This window comes from Ursus maritimus, unplaced genomic scaffold, assembly GCF_017311325.1.
Source record: "Ursus maritimus isolate PB19 unplaced genomic scaffold, ASM1731132v1 scaffold_9, whole genome shotgun sequence".
Classification (NCBI taxonomy): domain Eukaryota; kingdom Metazoa; phylum Chordata; class Mammalia; order Carnivora; family Ursidae; genus Ursus; species Ursus maritimus.
In genome coordinates, this window is record NW_024427107.1 from 35,054,078 (window position 1) to 35,075,163 (window position 21,086).

The window sequence follows — 21,086 nt, forward strand, 5'->3', positions numbered from 1 at the left end:
CATTTAAGGTCAGATTTTTAAAGTAACCTAAAACTCAGGGTATTTGGGGAAAATTTTTTTCACCAGAGAGCAGATGCTTTCCAGTTCTACAATTCAATGCATTCATTTTAAATGCACAATCATATGTTCAGCTCATATCCCATCCTTCTGTCCCTACCACACTCTTCCATGGGGCACTAAGATTTCTTGAAGTGCAGTGAAGTGCCTGTCAAATTGAGAAAGGCCAACTCATTCTGCCTGTCGCACAGAATAGAAGCTGTGCTGTTTAATGGAAGGTATTCACCAGTATGTATTTCCACTCTCCACCTGGGTCTATTCATCATACAAATGATGATCCTATGAAACTACAGCTTTTCCCCAGTACCTGATATACTTCCACTATGACCTGACAACTAACACAGAGGAGAGCTATTTTCTCAGTGAAAACAAACAGTAATTATATAAACTAAATTTCACCAAAAGAAACTGATATGAAATATACCAAAATCTTTATGAAAAAACAAGGTGGACTCATTTGCAGTATTTCCAAGAAAATGTTGCCCCCAGAAGTTCAGTACTATAAGCACAACCTTCTGAAAATAAAATAAAACATTTATTCTAAAACTATTTAAGAGATCAACAATACCTCACCGTCAGGAAGGTTTATCGTCGAAACTCCATCTAGTAAACTCATCTACCACATAGTGAAAACATGCCAAGACACTCCTCTCATCTAATCTGTAATGAATAGGCTTCCAGGGAAGACACATATATTGTTACCTAGTCAACAGTGCTGCAGTCTGAAATAGATTCCATTTGTTTTCTGAATGAAGGAGACAAGATTTCACTGGCAATGTATTATTTACTAGAAAATTCAATACCTATTGTAATGCAATTTCCCCCAAATTAGAAGATTTCATCTTGATATTTAACAGTATACATGTACTAATATTCAGAAATTGAACTCTTTTTCCCATAACTCTTTATTTGCATTTATTTCTTACTTGCTAGAGAGCAGACTTGTTGCTAGGTTACTCATGGGTGCTAAGCTACTGGCAACCACGTCGTTTATGGTGACAGCAAAGAGAAAACTGTTAATAATAAACCCTATGATTTATATACAAATAGAAAGACTATAAAATATATAAATTTTAAATGGATAATGAAAAAATAGCATGTTATAAAAATACATATTGATTTATGCCTTATCCTTTCAAACAAATGAATTGGAATAATAAAAAAATAAATTGTGATTTTTCTTCAAGTTCTCTTTTACATTATGCCATTTATGATGAAAGTCGGTTTTTTCTAAATGATTGAGAGGTGAATAATTCTTTTTAATTGTAAAATATGAGAAAACCTATGGGACCTACCATTTTATAGTCAAAGTTTGTTTTTTTGTCTGATAACTGTCATTGAGATTATAGGTCACCTTGAGTTTACCATTCTTAATATCATTGTTATTTGTTAATCAAGAAATCTCTGACATCATCAAGAACTGACCAGGAATAATTCTCAAGGGAAACTTGCAAAGCACCTTTCCACAAAACAGTGGAAAATCACGCATATCAGTGTCGCGTTAAGAGTATGAAACCAGCAAGCCGTCTGCTGCAGACAATCATAGTCTAGGTGGATATAAAAAACAAGTAATTATACCTACAATGACCTAAAGTATTAATTTGATCCCCAGTGCTTCTTTACACCCAATACTCAATATGGAAACTGCAGGGAAAAACAAATACTTGCTTAAATAATCTTAAACACTGAGAGAGTATAGTCTCTTGAGTTTGCTTTTGTCTTTTACTACTTTGTTTAAGCAGATTGGACACCACAGAATTCTGAGAGTCTGATCATTTTTGGTATGATAGAGAAAAGAAATCTGTACCAAATAGCCCTACATAACATGCTAGTGCTTCTTGGAGGAGACTAAGTTGGCCAACATGGTGATGTAAAACTGACCAAATACAAGGTGGACAGGGCACTCAGCATCAATGGTAGAAAACCACTATGGCCAAGATCCACAGAGATTCATAAACGCTGACTCTTAAGTCACCCATGAAGATCAGGTATACAGTGTATATCAGATGCAAACACTGGTCCACAATCATCATAGAAGTATAGGAAACTCTGTTATAAGTCACCTTACTCTCTGTCTATAGAACAAAGCCCTTGTGTTATATAAATAGAGCATGGTGGGGAGCCTTAACACATTATCAATCTAGAGTAATGAAAAGGAAAGTTTAAAAAATTGAAATATGACAGAAGTGACTAGAAAACCTTTCCCTCTTTTCTACTAAATTGCAACCTTTAATACTTTATTTGATAGAAAATTAAATTAAACATACAAAGTAATATTTGAAGGTACACCATATCCCTTAAAGACTATAACATAGACTTCATCCTCATACATTGTTATTTGAAATATATACCTGTTTTAAACATTGTTTTTAAAATATTGCTCTCCTGGATGACAGGAAATAAATCTGCCTTCTGATATTGCTTGTCTCTTGATATTTTTTTTCCAGCACTCTGACATACATATAATGGATAGTTAAGGAATAATTTCCTCATGTATGCATTTGGGGGAAACGATGTTGAATTTGCAGGTCTGATGTGAGGATTGAGAATACATAAAGCCACCAGCATATTTTTTGCTCAGTCCATCATATTATTATTTTATGCCTACTAACTGCTCTGAGTTCTTGAAATTGTTCCTGCTCAGGTTAAGACCTGTCCTTGGGCTGGGGCAAGACTGAAATGCAGGTAAGACATAAGGAATCAGAGTTGTGAGGAAAGACAGCTTGTTTTTATTTTGTTTACTTTGTTTTGCCTTCTTTTGCGTACTGGATGGACACATGCATTCGAAAGCACTGGAAAACTATCAAGAAACAAGTTTCTTTAGAGGCATAACTTGATTCCTTTTACTGTCTGGGAGTTAGCCCTTATCATCATGAGAACAAGCAACCACAGAACCTCAAATGCAGCAACAAAGTCTAACCTTGAATTACCTTCCCTGTGTTCTCACATAGTCAAGTTATCTTGCTATCTTAGAGACAAAACCAATTTCCTGCACTTAGTGATTATTCAAATGGAGGAACAACCAGAAGAGTGCTGGTCTCCGCAGAGTAAGAGGACTTATCAAGCAATAAAAGGTAAACATTTAAATATTAAATTTGTGCCAACAGATATTGCCTTTACTAGACTGTAGTATAAATACGAGTAGCAGGCATGCAAAGTTTTAGTAAGTCCCTTAAGAAAGAATATCTTTGTCACTAGTATTTCATGTAACCATATTGGGAAAACCTGTATTAATTGACTCAGCTATCCACACCCATATATCAGTGTGGTATCCTGAAAGATGGTTATCAACAACAAAAAGGAGACATTAGCAATTCTCATGACTAATAGCAAATATAAAGAGGAATATAGATTTAGAATTTAGAATATACATTTTGATTTGTTTCTCAGGCCAGTACTAAAATCTAGAGAAGTAAATTTTCCTCCAGTTGTTAATGCTAGTAAGTTTATCAATGTCTTAATATAAAATTAAGATATTCCTATGCATTTACTCAGGTGAATCACAAATGTAAGAACCAGGTTAAAATTCCATCACTGGCAGGACCCAACATACAGAAAGAATATCTTGCAAGGATGTTTAGATATTTTTCCAAGAAGATTTTAAATAATTAAACTAATGAATTTATTAGGGGATAAATTTTAGAAATTATAGAAATTAGTGGAGGTGAAGAAAAAGGAGGTACAGTTTGGAACTTTATTTAACTTGAAAAATCACTTTGCCAGACCACACGTCTATGTGTGACTGAGCCAGTGATTTCAGGTAGAGCTCATTGCAGCTCATGTGTGATACAGCCAAATGCGAAGTCCACGGGCCCAGTGATCATCTGATCCAAATTACAGCATTTCATATAGAAGGAAAAGGGCAAAGGTAATAGTTTTATTTATAGTGTTTACTTTATAGTATTTTTTGGTATTTATTTAGTAACAACCACTTCAAATTTTTTTGTGATTTTGGGATGTCATTTTTTAAATTATTGAATTCATATTAAATTTTAACATTTTTACTAACAAATATTTAAGTATGTAATGATTAACATATATTCTGATATAATTAACTGACTTCCTTGATAAAATAAACTGAAAAAGGGCATTTTTAATAGTTTTCAATGTTATAAAATTATTTTCCATTTTTCAGTATGAGACTTCTAAACGTTATTGTTAAAATTCTGTTATTAACTAAAATTAACAACTAAATAGTGTGTATCCCCTATTTTGTGTATTACTCACAGAGTTAGCAAAGGCTTAAGGACATTTTCCCCTGAAATAGCATATATTTAATAGTTATAAAGAAGGGCAGAATTTAGGGGCTAAATCTTCTAGTCTGAAAAGTGGCTATAAATATGAATTATAACTACCTATTAACCAAAAACTAAACTGATGTGGGAGTAGTCATTCAGAATTGGTCAAATTGAAAATTCATAGGATAAGTTAATGAGGCAGAAATTAGCCTTTCTGTTCATTCAAAAATCTAAATGGGTTCTAAATCACCATCCCATCCCGACCATGAATGAATCAGTGTATGAAATTGCACATATAGAATTCAATTCCTTTAGAATTTTACTGTCTATTTAAATGGCTTCTTAAATGGAAATCAAACAGTGGAAGGACCAAAAGTTACGCCATTGAACATCTTAGCAATCAAGAGACAACTGCCATTTGGACAAGGAGATGGAAAACAGCTGGATCATTAGTAAAAATTATAACGATCATGATGACCATATTTTTCACCTTAAAATGAAATTCTCTAATTTATGATAGAAACTAAAAACTTAGGATATAAAGGCTAGGGAGAGATTTTCCATTCTGCATAAGAGTGAGCTGCAGTTCGTATTTCATAGCTATGGGAGCAAATCCCCTCAAATAGTAATGGCTGAGCTCCAGTGATCAAACAAATAAACAAAAACAAAAAAACAAACCCCACCAGACTAAATAAACAATTGTTTTTAATTGGGATTCTATCATATGCTAGTTATTGTACTGGAAAGTTTGAGTACTATGATATACTGGTCTCCTTATGTGTCTTTCATGGGTTTTTCCTAAGTATGTTTTACATTTTTAAAGATGAATATACAGTGTACATGCACACACACATACACACTGACAAAACAAGACAAAAAAACTCAAAAAGACACAACTCAACCAACAATGAACAATAGCAGGGCATTACGTCATCTCACCATCCCCAGTTTCTTAGGTGGACAGAAATAATTACCAAAACAGTAACTACTTATATTAATCATTAACATGATTCTGCTTTATATCAAAATCACCTCACAAATCTAAATAGAGTAAAATTCTCCTCAAATCTGTGCTTCATTACGCTTGTTGAATGAAGTGCTGAGCAACACATCCTGTGAATTTTCTAAAGACATGTCCTTGAGCCTGAGTCAGGCAGATGATCAGCTCAACTGGCCCTTATTTTCTGGGGGCAGATTCAATATCACCAACACCAAAAAAGGATGACGAGATTAATCTCAAGGTCTTCAAAGTAGTATAAAATGTCCCATTGAGATGTAGGCCCAAAGTGCCGCCCATTTTATGTAACGTGTGCATCCACACATTCATGCATGAATACACTTATCTATAAAATAAGAAAAAATAAACTTCACTTTTATTTAATGTTCAGAGTGATACTGGGGCCCTCACGTGGACACCACATTTATTTATCACCTACATTCCAGCAGGTATCCAGAGTGAGAAGGTAGAGTTGCACTGTGTGGAGGGGTTTACAGAACCACCTGCAATCGTTAGCTTGATTCTAGCACATTACAATATACCGCTATTTTTCTGTGACAGATTAAATGAATTTATGGGTTTTATCTTCTTTTTTTTTTTTTTAAAGATTTTATTTATTTATTCGACAGGATAGAGACAGCCAGCGAGAGAGGGAACACAAGCAGGGGGAGTGGGAGAGGAAGAAGCAGGCTCATAGCAGAGGAGCCTGATGTGGGGCTCGATCCCATAACACCAGGATCACGCCCTGAGCCGAAGGCAGACGCTTAACCGCTGTGCCACCCAGGCGCCCCTATGGGTTTTATCTTCTTAAAAGTAGAAATTTTATACTTTGTGATATGATGGGGAATGACCAAAAAAATATTTGTACCGTATATATGTTTCCTGGTTATCTTACGAAAATGTACTTTGAAGAGTTGTCAAACTTTTTACAAAAAGACAACAGTGTTGCCATTTTATGTAAAGGGAACTGGCTGTAAATAGTATACTACTATTTAGCTAGCTACTTTGAAAGTAAATTGTCTCAAGATAAAAGTGATGTTTTAGCAATGTAGAAGAAAGAAACTACTTTTGAAAGAAAGATGTGCCACGTAGAGTATGTTAAAAATGCATGTTTAGAAATGTTTCCATTATAACATGACTTTACACTCAAAAAGATACAAAAACTTCACCTATTAAAACTCTCTCTTAAAAAAAAAAAAACACCCACAACTTTCTCAATTTCCTACTTTAAAATTCCAGCAACAGGGGCTCCTGGGCGGCTCAGTCAGTTAAGCGTCCAACTCTTGATTTTGGCTCAGGTCATGATCTCAGGGTAGTAAGCTCGAGCCCCATGTGGAGACCCATGTCAGGCCCTGTGTCAGGCTCTGAGCTGGGTGTGGAGCCTGCTTTATATTCTCTCTCCCCCTCTCCCTCTGCCTCCCCCCATACTGTGTGCACTCTCTCTCTCTAGAAAAAAAAAAAAAGAAAGAAAGAAAGAAAGAAAGAAAGAAAAAGAAAAAGAAAAAGAAATAGAAATAGAAAAAATAAAGTAAAATTCCAGGGGGCACCTGGGAGGCTCAGTTGGTGAAGTGTCTGCCTTGGGCTCAGGTCATGATCTTGGAGTCCTGGGATTGAGCCCTGCATCAGGCTCCCTGCTTGTGGGGAGTCTGCTTCTCCCTCTCCCTCTGCCCTTCCCCCCCCTCATGCACTCCCCCATGCTCTCTCTCTCAAATAAATAAAATTAAAAATAAAACAAAATAAAATTCCAGCAACAGAATTTTCTACCTGTAAAATTACCTTAAAAAGAATCATTTTAGTGGGATTTTAAGCCCATTTGTTAAAAGTATGAAAATGCAACACCTGATTAGTTGTCAGGAACAACTGATAGACATCATGGACGATGGAATTTACTGTCTGACTTTTACCAAAAAACTTTTGCATAATTGATGGGTAGGATTATTAAAACGAGGCTCATGAGTTGTAATCAGCTCATGATACAACTTTTTCAGTTGCATGTACGTTTCCTTATGAGGTAGTGAGATTCTTTTTTGGCCATGGTAATTTTATATTGCTGTATTTCAAAGTGTTAAATCAATATTACAGTGTAGTCAGTCACAGAATTCTCCAAGATAATAATGATAGTCCTAACAGGAGCAAAAAAATATACATAAAATTAATAAGTAAAACAAAAAATATTTTTAAATTTTATGACATCCTTAGCTTATCTTAATATTTTTATTTTGAGTATGTTTCATAATAAATGCAATGTTTAGTACATCTGCTCATGAATAGAATTATAAATAAGAGAGGATAAATGTAAAAAAATTGATTGATGGAGATATGCTATCAAAAGTGTGGAGATCACTGATCTGAAAGAAAGTACTCTATTTTTAAAAATGAAGCTACTTCCTTAAATTCTCTCCAATGTGATATACTTACTCTCTGTAAGGGATGAGAAGACAGTTTATCAGTATCTATATATTACATTCTGACTATGACAATTTCCAAGCTCTACCTTTTCCATCACACACTACTGAAGCTACTCAAGTCCTATAGAATAAATTCCTCAGATTGACTTCCAAGCCATTCATGATTTAGTCTCCAAGTATGCCTTTGTTACTTTGTTCCATGGAATTCTTTGGTCACGCTGAAATTTGAGTCCCACTCCCAACAGACCAAGAACAGCAACCATTCCTTTACTGCCCACTACGTACCAATTTACATGCATTATCTTTATCCCTTATAACACGTCTGTGAGTTAAGCACTATTATCTCTGTTTCCAAAATGACAGAATACACCCCAGAATGATTAAATAACTTGCCCAAGGACACACCAATATAAGAGGAATGATCAGTATTCAGAGATCTGACAGATACCCATGCTTGGCTCACTCTGTTATTCTAGGCTGCTTCTTAGACATGGAAGAGACCCAGCTGTCTGTCTGTAGCCTGGGAAATCCTAGGAGACCTATTCACATTTCAAAACTTCACAGACCATCTGAAAATACATCTACAGTAACTGACAGTGTTCAGTTTTTATGCAAACAAACCATCCCATTTTACATCATGAAAGTATACCTACCGTGGTTGCCTATGTTCTGGGTGTAACACTCACTCTTACTTCCAAGGGCTTTTCTAAATGCCAATGCAAAACAGGCTCACACAGGGGCGCCTGGGTGGCACAGCGGTTGGGCGTCTGCCTTTGGCTCAGGGCGTGATCCCGGCGTTATGGGATCGAGCCCCACGTCAGGCTCCTCCGCTATGAGCCTGCTTCTTCCTCTCCCGCTCCCCCTGCTTGTGTTCCCTCTCTCACTGGCTGTCTCTATCTCTGTCAAATAAATAAATAAAATCTTAAAAAAAAAAAAAAACAGGCTCACACAGTCCAATCTGCCCAGCCCAATTAATATCCTTATTTCCATGCTAGAATATTTTATGTATGGCTATTTCAGTTTTATAGTTTAAGAAAAACCACTGAAACCCTCTTGCCAGAGACCTACCCTTTCTTCATTAATTCTTTCACAGCACTTTCTTATTGTAGCCTTGCTACTGCTAGTTAAATACATCTACACTTTGCTTGGTCATCTCTTCTAAAATTAATCCCTCAAATACCATCTATGTACTGATGACAGACCAATTTAACCCTTTAACCCTGACGTTGCTCTAATGCCAGGACTGCTACCACACTGCTGTTTAAACCCCAAATACAGAATTATCCTTAATTCTGCTTTTTCCTCATCATTCATAGCTAATCCATCACCTCTCCTTCACTCCAACTTTACCTTGAATGCAAACCTTATTTCTGCTGACACCCCTTTGTCTAGGACACTATCATTTATGATTCAAAATTACAAGATTCTCCAGCTGGCCTCTGCTTTCATACTGCTACCTCTCTCTCCTCATCCAGCTAGTTGTCTTTTTTTTTTTTTTGGATAAAGACACAAAACCCAAAATTTATCATTTAGCCATTTTCAATTTGACAACTCAGTGGCATTAAGTACTTTTACACTGTTACATATCCATCACCACTATCCATCTTCAGAATTTTTTCATCATTCCAAACTGAAATTCTATATGCATTAAACAATAACTCTCCCTTTACCCTCTTCTCCCAGTCCTTGATAACCACCATTCTGCTTTCTATGAATTTGACTACTCTAAGTAACTCATATATTTTGCAGTATTTATCCTTTTGCATCTGATTTATTTCATCTAGGATGTTTTCAAGGTTCATCCATGTTACAACTTGTAGTATGTAACATTTTTTAAAGCTGAATAATATGACATAGTATGTATATACACCTTTTTGTGTTGTTTCCATCTTTTTGGATATTATAAAGAATGCTGTTATAAACATTGGTCTACAAATATCTTTTCAAAGCCCTGCTTTCAGTTTTGGGGGATATGTATTTAGAAGCGGAATTGCTGCATTTTATGGTAAATTACATACACCTTTTTGGAGGGACTGCCTTACTGTTTTCCAGTGGCTTCACCATTTTACATTCCCACCAATAATGCACAAAGGGGTCCAATTTCACTTCTTCCTCACCAACACCTGTTATCTTCTGGTTTTTGGTTTGTTAGTTGTTTTTTTTTTTTTATATAAATGATATGAGTTAACTTTTCAGATGTAGAGCAAGGAATATCATTCACTTGATTATAACCCTTAAGCAGTTTCCCAGTGACTTATGTAAAATCCAGATTCCTTACTGTGGCCGACAAGTCCACCCACTGTCATTGGTGAGTCTTTAACTTCTTTTCATAGTACCCCCTTTTAATATTCCAGGCATATGGTCTTTTTTTTTATTTTCCCCCTGGAACCAGCTAAATTCTTTCCTGCCTTGGGGTACTGCATTTTTTTCCATGTATGAAATACAAAAGTATATTTCTCTCCATCCTTTAAAATTTAGGTCAAATTAGACTTCTTCAAACAAACCTTCCCTGTCTTCACTTTACCACTACCACCAACACCATGGAGCATCCTGTTTAAGTCTCTATCATGATCTTATCATGATTACTACATGGTAGCTTTGTTTGCTTATGTGTTTGTTCTTTATCTATCTCTTTCAACATGATAGGCACAACACCTAGAACAATCTTCTAAGCTAGAGTAATGGAATTACAAGGGCTAGATAAGTGGAGAACCCACTAGGTTGAGTTAACTACCCAGTGGGTTAACTACCCAATTATTCATTCCCCCCTCACATATACAACTAGGCTCCAAATGTGAACAATAAATCTCAGCTCACTGCATACATAGCAAAGGTTAGTAACTTCCAGGCACCTCAGAATAATTCTAGGACATATGGAAAAAAGTGAAGTATGAGTGACAGTTTGGGTCAACCTTAGAAAAACACTTAGCAGTTCTTTGCCTTTTCAGATTCAACTTCCATCCCCACACCTGGAGATAAAAATCAATGTGGAATTGTTTTTACTGCTTGAAAATTGTTTTCAGGGAAGTACTGATATTCAGTATAAACAACACACCAAGAGCTTACGTTCATTAAGTCAGGTGCTGTGTTAATCTCCTTAATACACTGGCTCATATAATTATCACAACAAGCCTGTGAGGTTGGTATTATTATCTTCATTTTACAGATGAGGAAACAGGCTGAGAAGGGTTAATCAACTTGCTCAGGGCTACAGAGGTAGGTGATAAGCAGGGATGAGAGTTTCAGTGTGAATCTAAAATGGCTCTTGTTCTTAACAATTGCCAGGAAGCCAAGAAGAGTGAGTCCTTGATAAACTAGCCTTTATGATGTAAGAGTAAGGATGACCCAAACAGGCCATTCTAGGTCAGAAATCAGCTGTCTTATTTTCAATAGCTGAATCATATCTGTGGGTAGTTGGGACATTTTGCTGGGGAAAAAAAAAAGAAACATAAACAATAATTGAATGACATTATTACCTATCTGTCCAACAGAACCCTAGCAACTAGCAAAGAGAAAGGAAAAGTAAGGAGCTCTCAAAAGGCTGAAAAGTATTCTTATTCTCTAAAAGTGAAACTTTTATTTCTTTCAAAAAAGCATAGCCCTCTGAAGGCAAATCTCTTTCTGATTTCTACCACATGGTAAGAAAAGAGGTTTGATTTTACCAACTAATTATTATATTGAGAATTTGGAAGCACTAAACGTTGCACTTAATTTTGAAGTAGGGAAGGACAATTAATAAGGGTAGATTCTCCTGACAGAACTCCAGAAGACAGAGTGAATAATGGAAGAATATTTAAAAACAACAAGGGACACCTGGGTGGCTTAGTTGGTTAAGCATCAGACTCCTGGTTTTGGTTCAGGCCATGATCTCATGGGTTGTGAGACAGAGTCCTTCTTTGGGTTCCGCACTCAGCGGGGAGTCTGATTGAAGATTTTCTACCTCTGCCCCTTCCCCCACTCCCACCCATGCATGTACTCTCTCTCACTTAAATAAAAAGAATAAATAAAGAAAATAAATCTTTTTTAAAAAATAAAAACAACAGCAAAAACACATGTATTCCAACTTCCAGTGCTCACTGATCCGCTTTCTATCTCTACGGACAATCTTGTGCATCAAAATCGTGAAAGCATCCTTTGTCCCAGAAGGTATATATTTCTTGGAAATGTGAAACTTTTTTTTTTTTAAGAGAATAACATAGTATGAAGGTTGAAGGATTTTAACATCTATTTTAATTAAAGTAATTTGGAGAATAAATGCTTTGTGACAATTAGAAGGTGTTTTGTTTTGTTTTTGCTTTTTTCCAAAATAAGATTACCTGTGTTTTAAAAATATATATATATGCTTTAGGATTGATAAGTGAAAATTCAAGTTTCTCAAGGATAAGAAGTATTCCAGATTCTTTTAAAGAAGAAGGAATTTAAAAAACAAATGAACAAAAAAATCCTCTTCCATGGTGCAATAATTTTTACTGAAATATTTACTAAAAACCTATTATGTACAAGTTCTTGGCTAGGCCTCGAGGTCACCACAGTGAAAAATGCAGACAGATCCCTTGGTCTCCTGGAGTGTTCAGACTGATGGCTCCAGGTAGCTTACCTGGAGCTACCTCCAAATAAATATGTCATTTCAGATAGTAACAAGCGCTTTAAACAGAACAGAGTGTTGTGAAATCTCACTGAAGGATCTAATTTAGATTTAGAGGATAAGAAGACACATGAACTGATAGTTAAACTGAAACTGAAAATATAAGGAAAAGCAAAGGAGATAAAAGAGAGACGCTCACACTAAGGTGGCAGATGGGAAGGCACATATGCCCAGAAGCATGGGTGGTGGGTTTGAAACAGGTGTACAGATTCTTTGACACTTGTCCCACCAAAAGGAGGAGTCTAATTTCCCCTCCCCTTGGTTATGGGCTAGTCTTATTACCTGCTTTTGATTAACAGAGTATGATAGAAGGATGAGATGTTGCCCAACTTTTCTATGTTAGAAAAGTCTTCTGCCTGGCTCTCTCTTGGGAAAATCACCCTGGGGACCCAGCCTCCATATTGTAAGGAAGCCCAGGCCACATACAGAGGCCACACGTAGATTCCCTCTGACAGTCTCATGTGAAGTACTAGCCCATGAGTCAGGATCAACTAACTGACAGACAAGGGAATAATATACATTCACATGATTTCAGCTCCCAGCCTGTGAGTAGTGCTTATAGAAACAAGCTACCCTTGCTGAGCCTTGCCCAAACTACAGATTCGTGAGTAAAATGAATGCTGTTGTTGTTTTAACCCACTAAGCTTTGGAACTAATTGTTTCATAGTAATAGATAAGTGAAATAGCATGAAAGACTTTGCATTTTCAAGGAACTGAAAGAAAGCCACTTTGGCTAAGAGGGAGTGAGTCCAGGAAAGAGTTATATGATCAAGTCATGCAATAACATATAGCATTTAATATGTGTGAGTGTAATATGGAAAGCAGAGAAGGGTTTTAAACCTCTATGTGATATGATCAGATTCGGGTTAGAAAAGTATCTTTCTAGCTACTGTGTGGGTAATTAACTGGAGAAAATATGAATAAAGTGGGGCAGTTAGGAAGTAGATGCAATTCTGGCATTAGCTGGGGAGAAGGATAAGTAGATGATTTCAGGAGACATTTGAGAGGTAGATACAACTTTGTAAGCTATACAGTATGCTGCAGTTGTTGTTACTACTATTACTATTGTTATGTCACTTAAGGTTGGTACATACTGTTTTTTGGGGGGTTGAATGCTAGGCACTAGGATACAAAGAAACTTCAAAGTGTTTGCCATTAAGGAATTCAGAGCCAAGCTGTCAAAGAAACAAGCAAACATTCTGATGGAAGCTCATATGGGCACCAAAGGTTCACCTGGATAGGTCAGCCAAACCTCAGAGGGTAGAACTTTGGGGTGATGGTAATAGAACTTAAACATACCTCAGAAAGCATTTCAGGGCATTTAAATCTCCTTAGTTTATAAAAAAAGTCTCCTCTGTCCTCTTTCCATCTCCAAGGTCACTTCCCTAGACTAGGCTCTCCTTTACTTGTACTTGAATATTGCAACACTTGCCTAATTGCCTAATTCATTTCCCTGGCTCCATATTCTTTCCATTTTGATCTATCCTACTTAGTACTGAAAGATTAATTATCCTAAAATATCATTTCCTTTTTTTAACTTTCCTGCTCAAGACACGATGATTGCTATCATTTACTTCCTGAACTGGTTTAAAATTCTTTTCTTGCATTTAATAAACTCCAAAAGTTCAGAACGTATCTACTTCTGCAAACTCAACCCTCTTTAAAAGCATGTTACTAACTGACTATTACCCAAACTGATTTATGGGCCACAGAATGTTTCCCAGGGTTTGCTTATGTTCCTACCAGCCCCATGTCATCATTATCCTGCATACACCAATGTGTCTTGACCAATCAAGTCCCAGTCTTCCTTGAAGTCTTATATTTTCTTATTTCTCTCTCTAGTATTTAATGTGAAGGCAGCTCATTGAGCACTTAAGAAGTCATCATCTGACAGGTAATGCTCTAAGGTGGGTATGGGCACAGCCTTTGAGTCCAGAGGATACCGGTTCAAGCATGAATCACATAGCCATTAGTTACGGTCTTGAGCAAAATACAGGGCCTTTGTAAGTCTCTGTTTGTACATCTGTGAAATAGAGATAATATCACTACCTAATGGTTAGTGGCAATTCAATAAAATATTGCTACAAGAGTACTTATCATAGGGTATGGCACGAAATAGTTCAGCAATACTGAATAAAAAATATACATTTGTTTATGTTACAATTATTTACATAACATAATTCTATTTCCAAAATATCTAAAAAATACATGACAGTTTAAGGTAACAGATTTGTTACATTCTGGACAAAAGTATCTCTGATCTCTACACCCACTGAGAAGAAACCACAACTACAAAACAAAAACTGCTCCTCTGCTACCACATACCATTGCTGATGAACATCTCATGAGCCTCTCTGGGATCTTGCCCTCTGAGGTTCTGGTACTTTGAGCTGTATCCTCTCTCTACCACAAATCCTGTTTTCTACTTCCTGGATTCCTCTCAGTCTCCTATCATGTCTTGTAATTTATATCAACACAACAAGATAATACTCTTAAAGAGATGAGCTCAAAGTCTGGCACAGGTATCAATGTTAGTTTTTCCTCTTTTCTTCTGAGAACATGTCCCTAACTGCATTTATTTCATCTATATGAATTGCTACCTTAATTCTACAAATCCATGGCTTCGTTATCCTACGGGTTCAAGTATTACTGACATGCATCAGCTGAGCCTGGATTCCCTCACCTTTAATTGGCTTCTCTCGGGTAACAAGGCAGATAAACCACAACGTTGTCATCTTGTGTTTCCTCCTGGTGATGTAAACACTCACATAGCAAGGTTGACAAAATTATAAGGGCTGTGCTATTTGAGGGCAATAGTGGGACATGGAGAGAGGGAGGTAAGAAGTAAAAGAGAGAGTTAGAGAACACGAAGTAGAAAAATCAAACACCAACAGTTAAGGGGTGCCAAAGAAAAGAGGCCAACAAAAGACACAATGGAGACACCAGAGAATTAGAAGAAGAATCAGAGGTAACAGGAAAGTTGACAGAGGATTATTTCAGGTCACATCCATCAAGATTGATGAAAGTTAAAACACAGTGCCCCCACCCCCACCAAAACTTTGCATTATAAAGCACTGGCAAAGCTGTAGAGTAACAGGCCCTCTTCCACATTGCTAAAGGGAATGTAAATTTATAAGTGTGTTGGGAAACAATCTGGAATGTATTAAAGTAGATGTAAATATTCTAAATAAATTTGTAGGTTATATTCCTTAGAGAAATTCTTGCACATGTGCACCAGAGACTTGTATGCAAAACAAAACAGAACAGAACAAAAATTAAAAGGAAACCTAACTAGAGAATGGAATGGATAAATGAATTGTACTATAATATTTCAGGGAGATTCTATATAATAGGTGAGGAAGAAACTATGACCTTCTCTTGGTGTCTCATTGCTTCCTTTCAATATTCCAGGTCTCAGCTCAAATGGTACCTCCTCAGAGAGCAGCCTTTCCAAGTCATCCTAAATAAACAGGCCTCTCCTATTATTGTATATTTGCATAACTTATTTAATTCCTCTAAAGTAAATACCAAAATAGATATTTATTTTACTTGTTTGTCTCCTACCTTCTGGACTCTGGGCTCCATGAGGGCAGGGACTATGTGGGTCTTATTAAACTGCAGACAGAACAGTTCCTGGCATGGAGTAGGTACTCAATAAATATTGAATGAATGAGCAAATGATTATAATTGAATATTATATACTCATAAAGAAGAATCAGATGGACCCATATGTAGACACATGTACACACATACCTATATTTATGCTTGCATGTGCATAGAAGACTTCTATCTGTTTACACAAGAAATCATTAAGGATGTTTACCTCCTATGAATGGAATTTGTGGGTAAAGGGTTGAAACAGAAGATTTTAGGTAATTTCTAACTTTTACTATTTATTCTATGATTGTGCTTTTAAAAGACCTATTAAACAAATGAAAAATCAGAGGCAAAGTCTGGTTAAAAGCAGTCCTTTCAATGTATAACAGATGATACCCCACATAATATTCAAAGACTGAGTAAAACAATGCAATTTAAATGGATTTCAGGGACTGCACTTGCACTGATTAAACATAATGAGTTCTGTATTTCTGTAGCAATATCATTAGACCACTAATCCAGTAAACATTATGTTAAAATCTTCCACACTATTCTTGTATGTTACTCATTTGTGTTTAATTTAACATGTTATTTTGATTTGATAAATACAGCAAATTAAAATTTGAAATGGGTCAACCCTGCAATTCCGAATTGTTGGGGAATAAGGAAAACTGCTCCATGAAACAGAATTACATGCTTACATTTAGACTCATTTTTAAAATATTCCAACCCATTCAATATATGATGTTGTTCACAGAAAAATATACTCAATAGGATTAAAAGAGATAACACTGACATGTAAGGGGAAAAGAGTACACAGTAAGATAATGTGCCAGTGGCAAAATTAATACAGATTATTATGTCTACTCTAATATCCTGTATAGATGCCATTCACCTAACTCTTTTAACACCCTAAAACTCAGAGTAAAGACAGAAAAACGACCAATCATAAGATCAATTATAATAGTCACAAGATCGCTTTAAAAGTAGCACATTTTTGTTTTCTACTCCTAATCCTAAGTGCTGTTTTTCTCACAAGCTTCATGACTGTGAACTTGAGGCTATAAATTAGTCTTGTAATTACAGACCAAAGAAAAGCAGTCACCACTTAGAATAGCTAACAACATATATCAAGTTGGGAAAGAAATCAGATTATTCTTTCTATGTGCTGATCCTTCTTCCTTCCCACCCCAAATGATATTCCGAAAGTTTGAGAATAATCTACCTATTCCAATTTTTCTACATGTAGAGAACTCATGTTCTCCTGAGGAAGCAACTTGCTGAACTTCTCTGATTCTACCAAGCACTAGGCACACTGTGGTTTTTCAATACTTGGAGGCTGCTAACAACAACAACAATAATAATGTTTTGGGGTGCCTGGGTGGCTCAGCAGGTTAAGCATCTGACTCTTGATTTCAGCTCAGGTCTTGATTTTGGGGTTGTGAGATCAAGCCCCGTGTCAGGCTCTGTGCTGGGCATAAAGCCTGATTAAGATTCTCTGTCTCCTCTCCCTCTGCCCCTTACCCACTCTCTCTAATAAAGATAAAATAAAATAAATTAAAAAAAAATAATGTCTTTAATCAATAACTAAATGTTGATGACTCCTCCAAGTAGAACTCCAGATGAGTCCTCTCCAGAGCTGCCGAAATGCCTATCACATTTTCTGCCAAACATCTACATCTAGATGTCTCCACAGGCACCTCACAGGCACCATGTTGAAAACTGAGCCTTTATCACTGCTCATTTGGCTCCCAGGGTCGGCAAAATGTGGCCCAGCCCTTATGTTATTTACATAGGTAAATGATACTACCCAGCAACCAAATTCCAAGTCTGAAAGTTACCTTCAACACATTCTCTTTCTCTTGTCTCTCTCAACCAGTCAACCAGTGTATACATCTCACTGACTGCACAGTGAATACATCTCACACTCATCTTCATCTCTCCACTCTTAGCCTTAGATTAGGCTTCAAACTTCTAAAACTGAAAAGTGGTAATGATTTCCTATAAGGGTAATCATCTCCCTGTCACTACTCTTGATTCACCTCCTTATCTACCACTAGTGTGATCATATTTAGTCGGAAATCTTTCAAACACTTGAAGAAGAGAGCTTAGCATAAGTGTGCAGAATTCATCTGGACTCACTCAATGAATGAACTATCATTCTAAACTTTAAATTTGAAAAGAAACACACAGATAATAAATTGGAGACAGGGGGCACCCGGGTAGCTCAGTCAGTTTAACATCCGCCTTTGGCTCAGGTCATGATCTCAGGGTCCTGGGATAGAGCCATGCTCAGTGGGGTGTCTGCTTCTCCCTCCCCTTCTGTACCTCCCCCCTACTCATACTCTCTCTCTCTCAAATAAATAAATAAATAAAAATCTTTAAAAAAATAAATAAGTTGGAGACAAGTTTCATGATTGAATAGGAAACTTAAAATAACAGCAACTGAATCTAAAAACATTTCTTAAAAATGCTATGCTGTTTAGTTTCCATCTGCCTTTTTTACAGTGGTTTCTAACACCCTTGCTCTGTACCTTCGAGGCTGACCTCTATGGGCTGCAATGTTTGGGCTCCCTTGCCATTTGACTTCCAGCTGGATTGAGCAAATAGGAAGCTCTAACAGTAGACAACAGAGAACAGAAGAAAGAAGCTGAGATATTCATGCCAATTCCACTACCCTCACTGCAAGTCCCTAGGGCTACACATCTGTTGGGCATTTATTCTTCCAGAATCTGACTTCAGATCTTACCAGGCTCTGAAAATTGAGTCACTCCCCTCTTGCCTTCCTAGTCCTAAAAATAATAACAACTTCCAGCTGTTGGTAATCTCAGGACACCACACCATTCCCCTGTAGGTTCCCTTAACCCTCCCTAAATCTCAGGAAACAGTCCCCTCACAAAACTCTTTTTGGCTCAACACTTCAGAGTGCACCACCTGTTCCTGCCAGGATCCTGACTAACATGAATGACTAATGCATATACCAAGTTGGGGTTGTTCCATGAACAGAAAAATGTAGCAATACAGAATCATCTTTATATTCCTTCTTGATAGCCTTTTAGAAAACCATTAGATATAATGTCCATGCCTGCTCAAAAGTACATTTGTGCCACCTGAAAACCATTTTCATACAATAATGGATACATATTTTATTACAAAAGATAATATGTAATCTAGAGCGGTGTTCTTCAAAGTATGGTCTACAGACTGGTACAAAACTAAAGCCACTCATTACTGTTTCTGGCTTATCTGTGACAAGATACAGTACAGAAGATAAGAGTAAGCTTTTAACAACTGTTACAGCATTTTGATATTATGTAATATTTTTACTGCATTTTATAAAAGTATTGATCCATTATAGATGTAAAAATTTAAAACTACTTTATTAACACATATTTCTTTTTTAATTTTCAAATAATCATAGTAGTAAAAAATTGCAGGCACAGTACAGAGCTTTTCATATTTTGAACTATTTAGAATAGGCTGCCAATAACGTGATGCCACAATACCCTGAAAACTCTATTTCTTATAAATATGAACACCTTCCAGGATAGCTAAATATAATCACCAATGTCAAGAAATTCACACTGAAACATTATCATATATTCATCAGATCCCATTCAAAGTTATCCAGTTGTCTCAATAATATTTTTTAAAAGATTTTATTTATTTATTTGAGAGAGAGAGAGTGAGCACAAGCAATACTACGGGCAGAGGGAGAGGGAGAGAGGGAAGCAGACTCCCCGCTGAGCAGAAAGCCCAACATGGGGCTCCATCCCAGAATCCTGAGATCATAACCTGAGCCAAAGGCAAGTGCTTAACCGACTGAGCCACCCAGGTGCCCCTCAATAATATTTTTAATAGCAAAGGGTCCAGTTCAAAAGCATGGGTTGCTTGACAATGTCACCTTAGTCTCCTTAGTCTGGAATATCACCTCAACCTTTTCTTCACTTTCATGATATTGACACTTTGGGAAAATACCAGCCAGTTATTTTTGAGAATGTCCATCAACTTTAGTTTTCCTAACACTGTCTAATAATTAGATTTGGTTATGTATCTTTGACAGGAATATCTTGAGGTGATGCTGTGAGCATCCATCAGGTGGTGCTTTATTTCAATTTGTCCCATTAATGATAATGTCTGCATTGATCACTTGATTAGGTGGTGTCTGCCAGGTTTCTCCACTGTAAAGTTATAGAATGTACTAAAATTATATAAATATCCTGTTTCTCATGAAATTTCAAATTATTTACTTATGTATTTATGTCTCTATGGAATCATGGTTTGCTGTTTTATCCAATGAGTTATAAGCGATTCCTATCATTACTTACTTAATGTTCTGATAGTAGAAGGGTCTTCAAGCTATTATCTGTATCCTTTTGACATAATTCTTTAAGGATTTTCTTACATTCTAGCAAAATAAGAGATTCTAGGGTCATGTTATGCTTTCCTAGCCTCAGTCCTGGAATCAGTCATTTCTCTAAGAAGTTGCAGTTGCTTTTAATAGAGAATGGTATTTAGAAGGCAATATCTGGAATTTAAGAAAAAAAAACATATAGGAAGGGAAAAAAACAGAGAGAGAGAGAAACAAACCATAAGAGACTCTTAACAATAGAGAACAAACTGAGGGGTTGATGGAGGGAGGTCGTGGGTGGGGGATGAGCTAAATGCGTGATGGGTATTAAGGAGGGCACTTGTGATGAGCACTGGGTGTTATATGTAAGTGATGAATCACTAAATTCTACTCCTGAAAACAATATTACACTATATGTTAAAGAATTAGAATTTAAATAAAAATTAAATAAAATTAAAAAAAAGAAGGTAATATCTAGGGAAAAGATGATTACTGGATTGTCACTGATCTTAGGTCTCTCAAGTATGAGCTAGGGAAAACATTTAAGTATATACTTACATGCTGTGTGTGTACACACATGTTCACATACACACATATATCTACATTATTTATTATGATATTGCTCTCTTACATACTCAAATATATTTAAATTATATTTCTTTCTGTATCCATTTACATATGTATTTAAAACCATGGCTTACAATTATCAGTTAATCTGCCACAGAGTTCAAACAATTATTCTCTCCTTTTGCATTTGTAATGCCCTTCCTTGACAATATGAACACTAGGTTCC

At 36.3% G+C, this 21,086-nt stretch overlaps 1 protein-coding gene across 1 annotated transcript in view; it reads right to left on the bottom strand.

Moving 5' to 3' along the window:
* MMP16 (matrix metallopeptidase 16) overlaps positions 1–21,086 on the bottom strand; it is a 281,580-nt gene that overhangs the window by 143,215 nt on the left and 117,279 nt on the right. The gene's annotated exons all lie outside the window — the stretch shown is intronic.